This window comes from Sarcophilus harrisii, chromosome 6, assembly GCF_902635505.1.
Source record: "Sarcophilus harrisii chromosome 6, mSarHar1.11, whole genome shotgun sequence".
Taxonomy (NCBI): Eukaryota; Metazoa; Chordata; class Mammalia; order Dasyuromorphia; family Dasyuridae; genus Sarcophilus; species Sarcophilus harrisii.
This window is the reverse complement of record NC_045431.1, coordinates 44229730-44242327: the sequence shown is the minus strand read 5'-3', so window position 1 is coordinate 44242327 and position 12598 is coordinate 44229730. Positions and strand designations below refer to the sequence as shown.

General features: G+C 31.4%; 1 long non-coding RNA gene across 1 annotated transcript in view; it reads right to left on the bottom strand.

The window, feature by feature from the left end:
- Positions 1-12598, bottom strand: part of LOC116420164 — a 253344-nt gene that overhangs the window by 47400 nt on the left and 193346 nt on the right. Inside the window, exon 2 of the long non-coding RNA XR_004230445.1 lies at positions 1874-1940. This is a non-coding gene — a long non-coding RNA (uncharacterized LOC116420164). The remainder of the gene's footprint in view (positions 1-1873; positions 1941-12598) is intronic.

Sequence of the window (12598 nt, the reverse complement as noted above, 5' to 3'; positions counted from 1 at the left end):
CTGTCTCATTCATTTGTCATTATATATTACACACACACACACACACACACACACACACACCCTTTTTTTTTTTTTTTTGCTAGAACAAAATGTTAGGATTATTTCATTGTTTTCACAAACATCTGTAATGAATATATAGAGTTTAGCACCAAGAAAACTACAAAGATAAATGACATATGATATTTACCCTCAAGGAACTTATATTCCAGTTTTAAATTACTTTTAAATTATTATTCATGAAAATCTGTGTGTGTGTGTACAGTGCACATATACATACATACACATAATATGTATATATGTGTGAATGTCATTGTTGCTCAATTGTTTTCCAATTTTGTCTGATGCTTCATGATCCTATTTGGGGGCTTTATTGACAAATATACTGTAGTGGTTTGGAATTTCATTGTTCAGCTTATTTTTATAGATGAGGAACTGAGGCAAACGGGGTTAAGATACATACCCAGAGATACCCCACTAATAAATGTCTGAGACCAAATAAACTCAGAAAGATGAGTCTTCCTGATTCCAAGCCCACTTACTTACCTTACCAGTATGTGTGGATACATAGATTATTAAATATAAAAAAAAAACCCGACTACATAGAGTTATAAACATATGTACATGGACACATATTTTTGTGCTAGGTGATTAAAAAATCATGTTCAAACAGTGAAATCCACAGTGTTTCACATAGGGTTTACTTACAATCCTTTTTAATTACAAGTTTATATAAAAATATTATCTTCACCAATTAATTCCTTTGAAAATTTACTCTTATTTCTCAAGGACCAGAGATCTCTCTATTCTCTGATGAGCTTTCTAAATTCACAAATGTGAAAAATTCTCGAGTCAAAATAATTTAAACTTTCAGTGAATTTTATTTTTATTTCTACTCTTAATAGGTTAATAAATGCTATATGTTCCTTTGGGTTTGATATTATAATTTTAAACTCAGATAGAAAATAACACGTTCAAAAGGGAAAAGGATAATTCAAAAAAAGGTATTTGGAACCAAGATTCTACAATCTAAATTCAAAAATCAATGAATGTGACCAAAAATAAAATCAACAAAGCATAATAAGCTTCAGAGCTATTCTACTACTAACTACATTTTGATCCTTCTTCATGATAGGTATTTTTTTAAGTGTTCATACTTTATTTTTAAAAGTCTGTCAGTTTAGAACAAGCTACTTTCAGATGTAATCCACAAATAATAAAAAAATCTAATCTAAATGGATAATTAGTTATACTTCAGGATGGGGAAATGAAGTTTAAAAACTTTTTTTTCACAATATGCATTTGCTTTTGGCTATTTATCTGCTATATTTGTTAATATTAATAATTTGGGAATATAACAGATACCACTGGGCAGTTGAAAATTTAATGCTGTTAAATAACCAGATACACTCATCTAACTTACAAGTTAGCTTTTCCATCTCTTGGGTAAAATTTATTTGTACGTGATTTTTAGACTATCCACTCCATGCTTTTTTTTAAAAGGAAAAACTTTTTTTGTTATTTTTGTAAAAGCCAAAGTCTTCCATAATCTAGGTGCTCTGCTTCTTTCTTAAAAGAGAAAAACCAAGACAAAGGAATTACAATCTGACTTTCAAATTACTTATGAAAATTCATAAAAGTATACTACTAACATACTAGGTATAACTAAAGATGAAACTTTAGTACTGCAAACTTTTTTATGATGGATACCATTTCATTTTTGTAAATCATTCTGTTATTCCTAACACTTAGGCTGTGATATGAACATAGCTGAAGTCTAATAAAAGGTGGTGGTGTTTTAATTTAAATAGTATCTACTATGTCTTCATGAATTCTTAAATGAACTAAACATAGTTATCAGGGATTAAATAGTTACCTTGACTTGCTCTTCAGTTGCTAAAAATCCATATTTTTTTTTTTGCAGATCACAGCAATCAACATTTCTGTGAAAAAATAGGAAATAATAAATTAAGATTAAATTATACAACTAAAAGGTACAATTTAATTTACATTTAAAGCAAACAATATTAATGGTAGCATGGTAAATATCTATTTTAGTGATGATTTTACTACAATAAAATTAGTGATAAAGATAAGCTTTAAAACACACATGTATGCATGTATATATTCACATATATATATATATATATATATATATATATATATATATCAATATATATCACACACACACACACACACAAACAGAAATTGACTTCCAAAAGAATTTCATCATGGAAGGCTACAAACATTTTTGTGACATATAAAAATATTTTATCCCTTTTAGAATGGTGTTCAGAATCAGTTTACAAGTCATTTTTCCTTTTAAACCCATGTTTATTCGCCTCAGTAGACTTCCATTATTTGGAGTAGCTTCAAAATTTCAACTCTGCCCTAAAGGACAAAGATGTATTTACTCGTGGGCATTCAAAAGAATGTGGCGCAGAATGTGAAGAAAGTTCCAAAGGAATAGCTTTAAAAAACCATTTCTAACAATGGCCATGTTACTAAAACACATCTCTATCTTTCCAAAATGCTTACTTTAAATGAGACAATACTCAGTTGGATCCGTTTATTTACTCAAAAGATCTCAAGGTAACATTTCATATTGGAAAACTAAATGGATGAAAAACGCCAACTCTCCAGGCTATGACGTACTGTTAGCTGGCCAGTCTATTGTATTTGTATGTCAGTGTATGTATTGAAGATAGACACAGCAGTAAAGAAAGGAGTTTATCCCACAGTTGAATGGGAGGAAAAGAATGGGCTAGATTGCTTATGGAGCAAGTTACAGTGTGTATAACAATCCCAGGCTGCTAAAGCCCAAGATTTTTTTTTTTTTTTTTTTTTTGGTTTTGCTTTTAACACAAATGCACTCCAGTCAATGCTGCTGCACATTTGTGACTATTAGAACACAGCTATTTTTGAGGAATGAAAATTGTATTCCATTGTATGGCAGTTTTAAACACGATCCAAATATCACTTCACTCTCTTTGCCTCAGTTCCTCATCTGTAAAATGAGTTGGAGAAGGAAATGGCAATCCACTTCGGTATCTTTGCCAAGAAAATCCCAAATGGGGCCATAAAAAGTCAAATGCAACTGAAAACAACTGAACAATAATATATTTGAAGATTAAGTGGCCAATTTGGAGGGCTAAAGCAAAGGTAAAGGTATAGGAAACACGTATGTTACACTAATAACCAAAAAATAGGAAATTATTTAAAACAAGTTTTAATTGTTCCTTTGGACAATCTGGTAAAACAAGTGGACCCCTTTTCAGAATATTTTAATGCGTAAAATAAGTTTCATATGATAAAATCATTATCAAAAGATCTTTTAAAAGAAAAGAAAGTTCATAGTCCTTATTTAAGAAACCCTAATCAAGAATAAGGTGTTCCTGATGCATTGTTGGCGAAGTTGTGAATGGATCCAACCATTCTGGAGAGCAATTTGGAACTATACTCAAAAAGTTATCAAACTGTGCATACCCTTTGACCCAGCAGTGTTATTACTAGGCTTATACCCCAAAGAGATCTTAAAGAAGGGAAAGGAATCCACATGTGCAAAAATGTTTGTGGCAGTCCTTTTTGTAATGGTAATAAACTTGAAATTGAGTGGATGCTCATTAATTGGGGAATGGCTAAATAAGTTGTCGTATATGAATGTTATGGAACATTATTGTTCTATAAGAAATGACCAGCAGGAGGATTTCAGAAAGGCCTGGAGAGGTTTACATGAACTGATGCTGAGTGAAATGAACGGGATCAGGAGATCATCATACACATGAACAACAATACTATATGATGATCAGTTCTGATGGACATGGCCCTCTTCAACGAGATGAACCAAATCAGTTCCAATTGATTTGTAATGAATAGAACCAGCTACACCCAGAGAAAGAACACTGGGAAATGAGTATGGGCCACAACATAACATTTCCACTCTCTCTATTATTGTTGGCCTGAATTTTTGTTTTTTCTTCTCAGGTTATTTTTACCCTCTTTCTATATCTGATCTTTCTTGTACAACAAGATAACTGTATAAATACGTATACACATATTGTATTTAACATATACATTAATACATTTAACATGAATGGGACTACCTGCCACCTAGGGGAGGGGGTCTAGGGAAGGAGAGGAAAAGTTGAAACAGAAGTTTTTGCAAGGGTTAATGTTGAAAAATTACCCATGCATGTGTTTTGCATATAAAAAGCTATAATATAAAAAGAATAAGGTGTTCAACATATTACATGGACCACATAATATAGGGAAAATAGTACAAAAGATTTATTCAGTATAAGAAAGAATAGATGATTTACAGTATGTACAGAGGAACATCCAAGTCAATAGGACTAAAGATTGATCCAATAGAATGTCAAAAAATAAATCATATGAATTCCATCATACTTTCATTATCAGCATTTTTAATTTTATTTTATATGGCTTGATAGACTCATGTAGTTAATAGACTTCCACAAATCAAATGATAGTTGTTTAAAATATGAAATAATGCCACATTGATTTATTATGTTCATATAAATAACCACTTAGAAAAAATATCTTTTAGGAAAAGAAAATCTTAAGAAATATAGACATTTTTGATCCACCAAAAATACCTGTCCCACCTATTTGTGGACCTATGATAATGAATTAAGTGAGTCACTGCCAAAGGCTTCTATCATAATGCAGTAATTTAAGGCTATTGAACTTCATTAGTTGGTTTGCTATAATCACTTCAAAAGTGTTATCTTTAAAAAAAAAAAGACAACAGACCTCTATAAATTAGAAATCTAAAAGTATAATCTTAATAAGAAAAGGGAATAACTGGTCCTTACGGGTTCTAATAGGAATAGATGAAAAGAAATAGGGAAAAAAGGGGGAAGAGTAATCAAAAGATCTCAAAAGAAAGTATCCACTAAAGTAAAAACATTGAACAAGTCCCACCCCCCAAAAATACAACTATAATGTGATTAATAAAGTTAAGGATTAAAAAATTCGTAAGATGTCATTAGAAAGAAGGAATAAAAAAAAAAAAACTAACAATATCCCAAGGAATGAATCTAGCACAAAATATATCAAACTGGATAAGAGAGACACTAAAATTAGAAAAGGAGGAGGATCTGGCATTAGTAAAGAAATATTTAGCATTATAATGAGAATTCTATCATCTGTATGAAGATAACCAGGCAAATGAATAACAACATGGAGAAAGATGGAGAAAGCAATGGGAAATTTGAACAATGGCAATGAATCAATAGGACATAAATTTCTTAGACTGAAAGGCCCATAAATATGGGGCTAGCTGTACTTATAAGTAGTGAAGAAAATGAGAACTGACAATAATTTAAGGGGTTCCAAAGGGCTTGGCTGAGCAAATATATCTTAGAATAAAAGTATCCTAGTGTCTAAAATCTCTATAATTAGAGTCACTCCTTGAGGGCCTTCTGGAGACATGCTTTTTAACTGAGCTCAGGAATTATGTTATCTGCAACAGACAGCACACAAGAAAGCCAACATGTGAACAGGGATTAATTTATCTCATTAAGTGAAAATCCATTGCCTATTCACAATTGAGAACAGGGTCCTAAATTTATAGGTATCTAACAGATTAAAATAAAACCAACAAGTGCTATAACTTATAAAGTGTTTTTCTTTAAGATTTTCATTGAGCTCTCATTTGGGTCTCTCAACAATTCTGTGAGCTATGTCTATGGGTATAATTTCTATTACTTTATAGACGAGAATTGTAATATTGAAATTTTATAGGTGAAACTAAAATTGAGAAAAATAAATGACTTTTTTCATGATTACATAGATAGTAAATAATATAATGGGAATGGAAGAAAATGGAGGGTCCTTCATGGGACTTACAAGAAAAAGTTCTAGTCCTAATCAGGACAAACTCAGTCAACCTTTTGAGCAATTAAAATTGTAGAGGGGGGATTTAGGTAACAATAACTTTCCTTATAATGAAATATTTTGAAATAATAGGTTTGTAAATTTAACACCAGGACATTTGAGTTCATAAATCCCATTCCCCTCATTTAATAGATGGAGGTATGGAGTTGTTACTTGCCAAAAATTATGCAGATAGCAATTGGCATATTTCTCTGATTCCACCATGCAATTTTTATACCTCCATGCTTCTATTCCATTTCATATCATCAACGCCTTCTTGTTTAAATCATTTTTCATTGTTAATGTTGTGTATCAATCAGATGATAAATCCATTGTTCCATCTCAAAAAACGAAGGAACAGAAATCCAAAGATCATAATTTTACTTTGAATTTTGTTCTAAATCCCACTTAAGTCACTTCAATAGAATGAAACTCATCAACCACACTGGCATATGCCACACAACTGAGTGTCTCAAGAGAATCTTCATTACCTCTTGCTATACTTCAGGGTACAAGATTCAATTTTAGTGAACAGGTAAACTACAGAAAAAAGTGACCATTCCTCATACTGATATCTTATCCTAATGTCAAATAGTATTCATTAAGTGACTACTGGACAAAAAGTCAAGTCATTGGTATTTATTAAGTGCCTACTTTGTGTCATTAACTATATGTTAAATGCTGGTGATACAATTACAGGAAAAAAAAAACCCAGGCTGCTTACAGAAGACATAAAAGCAAATGGAACACTTTCTTTCCTCAAGAAGTCTATCTTCTATTGGAATTTATACCTAATATTTCCCTCTCTCCCCTGAAATTCTCTAAATAACTTATAAACAAAATGAATGCAAGAAAGGAAGTTAAGTGTATAAACAAATTTTACTTTACAAAATCATCCTTACTACTAGAATTAGCAATCAAACTGACTTAAAATATGGGAGTGAGAAGAAATGACTTCTATAAGAATATTTGTTAAAAAATCTTCCTTGCAGAATCTCTGGGTGTTCAGTAAACTTATTTGAAAACAAAACAAAAAACAAAAACCTCAAAGAAATTCAAGAGGGATACCATTGTGTTTATTTCCAATGGCTATTTCACCAAGATTTGACCACTGAGTAAAACTCTGTACCAGAGAGACATCGACATCACCCTATCTGAAATAATTTGTGATTAGATGATTTTTGGAATATTGAGTAAACAAGTTGAGAAATATAAAAGATGAAAACTAAAAGAAAGAAGACTAAGTTACACAGGACAATCTTTCTGGGTTTAAAATAAAATAATTTCTCATAGTTGTCTTCTAGAGAGAGATTTTTCTCAATTACTGTGTAGCTTCATATAGAATTATTACAGCTGAGGTAGAAACATTCCATTTGGCTTACTGTAATGAAAATAAAGCAGAAATTATGTGTAAAGAACTTTTTCTCTTCAATAGTCTATTATCCTATATAATATTAAATACTTCAAGTGATTTGTAATTACACTGCTCTGTTTAATTGATTTTTAAACACTTTAGAAAGTTTACATATAAAAGAGTGTCAATATAATATTTCTAGTCAAAGAAATATGGTTTTAATGGTAAATCTTCTTTTATAATTGGACATCAGTTCTTTACTTAGTCAAATACAGAGGATAAAGTAAGAAATCAATGAAAAATAACTCACACACATAAGGATGAAATAAGGCATACTTTTAAATATTATTTTGAAGAAATGTGTATGTTTTGATGCCAGAAAGATCTAGTCATAATGGTGATCAGACTTTTTCTCTTGCCTTCAATAATCATAGTTCAAAACTTCCTGTAGACCTAAGGGTATAAGTAATACAATTTTTCAAATTTAAGGCTTCTCCTCTCAAACTTATTCAGGGCACCTTTCCAGAATCTGGTCAAAAAGAAAATTTCCTCTTATAACAAAATGTTAATGGGAAAAAAATGAATTTAATCAGTTTAATCATGTCAGGTATTATGCCTTTCTAGGAATATAATATCCTATAATCATCAAGACTTTTTTTTTTGTTTTCTTTCACTTTTTTATAAAAGTTGTATGTGTGTGTGCGTCCTAAACCTTATAGTAATACTACTACTACTAATAATAACAAACATCTCATGCCCTTAAGGAGCTTACATTCTACTGGGAGAAATATGCACTGAGAAAGATATGGAAACATAACTAAATAAACATAAAGAAACTTGAAGGTTGGGTGGGGAAATCACATAAATTACTGGGGAAAACCCAGCAATAACAGCAATTAGTAAATGCCTCTTTTAGGAAGCAACATTTGAGTTGAACAAGAGATTCTAAATAATTGAAGTAAAACTAGAAGGAACAAGTCTACTAGTTTGACTATAATTTAGAGTTAAGGGAAATCAGTCAGGAAGGATAGACCAAAGCCCAATTATAAATTCCCTTAAATGTCAGACAAAAGAATTTGTATTCTATCATAGAGGCAAATGGGAATCACTAATAAAACATCTTTGACTCTGTTCAGTATAGAAAGGGGGGTAGGATGAAAGGAACAGTCTAGGGGTGGGCCATGGATATAGAATGTTCCATGTACTGACCTATTATGCTGCTATAATTTTATTTACACGTTTGCTATTGTTGCTTCAGGGGAGAGTTAAGAGAGTTGACAGAGAAAGGAAAAGGAGGAAGGGTAAAGAGATATATAACTATGACAGAGAAAAATAAAAGACAAAAAAATGACCATGAAAAACAGACAAGTCATTTTAATCTACCATTCATATTCAAATAACCATTGTTTCAAATTATAATGAGCAGAATGTATTATATTACTGTGATTTATTTTCATGCCAAGAATAAAAGGCACAATATTAAGTTGTCTGAAGCCATATTGGATTAAGTATCCGATTCTGTTGTCACACTGCTGACTAATCATGGTACTACTACTACTACTGTAGAAAGCCAATGATTATCATGATGGTTTTTATTTGCCTCAAAAAGTCATGGTACAAGAGAGAAAAGTCATCACCATAATCATCAAAATCATTTATTAAACATCTAGTTCTTCAAGGAACTACAGAATTCAAGTTGAAGGATATAGTTCTGATCTCTGAGAGATAAAAATAAATATTTAAATCACACCAAACAGAATTCCCAAATATACATTTATGTAGGCCTCTGCACAGAGGGACATGTAGAAAATATTATAATAATGCCATTACTCATTTTTGTTCAGTCACTGGATATAACATATGCATAGACCACCCCCCAAAGTTTATATTACCAAGATATATTCATTATATATGATAATGGCCACCCCAGAGTAACATAAAAGATGTTAACTAGCTTCTCAGCCCCCCAGCTCTAATATTCTCCATCTCTAGAACTGCATTTAAAGGTAAAAAGCAGGTGTATAAAATCATAGTGTATCTCTAGAATATAATTAGATTAGACTAAAATATCCTTCTCTGCATATTACATGGGAATAGATTTCAGTTTAACAGAAAAAAGTACTTTCTAATAAGAAAAACTATTCAAAAAAGGAACAGACTACTTCAGAGGTTGTGGACACTGTATGGCTAAGAATCTTGGAATATGCAATCTTTCTAAAGGGTTCAAATTGAAAGTGACTTAAAAAAGAATAAAGAGACACTTGGGGGATATGCAATACATGACCAACAAAGAATTATAAAAGAAGAAACAGCAAAAATAATATCATCAGACCATAATACATTGAAAAAGAAAACAGGAAAGACTGAAGAATCACTTAGGCCTAGTGTACAGATACCACTGGTTATATCAGATTATACATGTAGAATATTTTGTAAACTAACAGCCCTACAGAGATATACAGCCAGATATTGTGATACATGCCCATAATCTCAATGCGTAGAGAGATAGAGGCTAGTGATAAAGGCTGAATTCTGGAATTCTCCAAAAAAAGTTGGACTAAATCCCATAGGACATCTATCTCATTAGGTTTTAACATAGTAAGTCCTGAGGAAGAAAAGGAGAATCAGATAAACAAATTAATTCACCTTTCACAGTATCAGATTTCTCATCTGTAAAATGGGAATATAATAGAATAGCATCCACCTCACAAGATTGTTGTGAGAATCAAATGGGTGAACATTTTTAACTACTTTGCAAAAGAACAATAGAAAAGCTAGTCATTATGATTATAGGCAAAATTTTTGCATGTTTTAAAATTATCTAAATGCTAAACATCATTATAATATGTAAATGTTGATGCAAGACAATTCCAATAGACATGTGATGGAAAATGCCGTCCCTATCCAGAGAAAGAATTATGGAATCTGAATTCAGACCAAAGCATACTATTTTCATTTTTTGTTCATTTATTTTCTTTCTCATGATTTTTCCATTTTGTCTTGATTTTTCTTTTACAATATAACTAATATGGAAACACATTTAAAATGATTGTGCTTGTATAACTTGCAATCTTGGGAAGGGATGAAGGAAGAAGAGGCAGGATTTGGAACTCAAAATCTTAAAAAAAAATGAATGTTGAAAACTATCTTTACATATAATTGGGGAAAAATTTTTTAAAAAAAGTTAACATTTTGCACATTTTAAAGTACAATTAAAATGCTAGCTATTATTATTCTAAGTCCTATGTGATTAAAAAAATGAAAAAAGAAAACTCTAGCACTGACCAGACTTAGTATTTTCACCTTGCAAACCACAGGAAGTTACATTTTCTGATTTGAATCATCATTTCTATCCCTTCACTTAAGTGCCTAAAGAGAAGGATTATGTTTAGACTACAACTTGGGGACTGTTTTTGTGCTGATTTATATTTTTCCGTTTTTCTTTCTCAACTCTGAGCCACTGCAAGTGTGTGTGATAGCTTTAATGGAACAAAAGAAATTACTTTAACAGATGATGGAAACTTGGGAGGCACAAACTCATATATATATATATGTGTGTGTGTGTGTGTGTGTATCTATATACATATATATAGATACACACATATATGTGTGTATAGACGTATATGTATATATATGTCTATGTATATTTATATATGTGTATACATATTTGTATACACATATTTGTGTATATACACAAATGCACATCCACAGGGAATTGAATTACTGATACACACTGATACACAGCTTTTGTTATCACATCTTTTGCTGAACCTTAGTCATTTCTTAGTTGGGCAACTTAAAAATTCTATAGGGCAGGTCCTTAGTCTCCTTCATTAATTTTTTCTGGACTTAAGGGGCAGATTTCAGATAGTTCACCAGTCACAAACCACTAATTGAGGCAAAGCCACAATGTGAAAAAGCAAAAGAGACATTTTAATTGGCAAATCTTTTCTTCAGGATTCTTGCATTTAAAAATCTTCTGCAACAAGCTTTTCAAAAAAAAAGAAAAGAAAATCATCAATCTAATATATTCTCCCTCCCCCATACTCTTCATTTTATCCTGTTGTGTTTTTTTTTTCACACATCTGACTCATTCCTCATCCTCACACACCTGAGTTCAACATCACTTTTCACTCTAAGGATTTATTCTTGTCTATAGCAAAAATCTCGAATTAGAGAGAGAATTCATTATAGCCTGGAATAGCAGGAAACAATAGTCAAGCAAAAAAAGATAAATGTTATTTTTCTCCTAAATATTTCTCATTCCTGTGACAGAGACAAAAATGTGCTTTGGTTCTAAATAAAGATATCATATTCCTTAAAAGAAAAAACATTGACTTGGGAGCCCTGAGACCTAGACCACTAACTAGTTATATAACTTAGACTGGATCATTTAATTCTCAGTGGAATTGGTCTTCTTCACTTGCTATACTCAAACTTTCTGGCTATCTCATCTACTCCAAAGATTTATTATCTCTAGGCAGGTCACTAACCTTCTAAGAGTTAAGTGCCGTGTTCCTAACTTCAGGCTGGACATCTTCATTTCAAACTTTCCATTTCTCAAACTGAATTTCACTTTCTTCCAATAAGTCACATCTCCTAACTTCCCCTCTATTTCCATCCTTGAGTCACTCAGACTCAAAGCTTCAAATAACATTTAAATCTTACTTCTGTCTTAACTAAATGATATTGTAGGACTAGGAAGTTCCGGTTTTAATTTTAAAAATTTAAAAATTTAAAAAATTTTAATTTAAAAATATAAAGAATATTTGGATTGCAAAATCCCCTAAAACACTTCGATATGTAAGACTTGAACACGCAGACACACAGACACAGAGACACACACACAACACAGACACACACACTTTCAAAGGAAAAAAATCATTAAAATATAATACTAAACTCCCCAAGTCAAAAGAGAAAGACAATCAGGTTACTAAGGTGAGACTTCTGAACCATTTCCCTTTTAATCTAAGCTTCCCTTTATAAAATATTGCATATACATATAATGCAGTTTTAAGCTTTAATAGTTGACAACTTTCTAACAGTCTAAAATTTGCTTTAAATAATTATAGCTTACAATTGTTTTATAACTTTAACTTAAAGCAGTGAGGGGATGGGAAGGAATCAAATCTTTTCTTAAGGGATCAAATTAATGCTAAAGTAACTTGTGGGTGGATTTGCTCAAAAAAAGAGGATGGATGATGGGAGGAATACAAAGGAGAGGAGAGAGAAGGAGTCCAATCAAAGAGACACAAACTCTATCATCAAAAAAGGAATTGAACATTGCTTGTTCCTAACAACACCTCCAGCGCCCAACTTACAATCTAGATAAAATCAATAGAACTC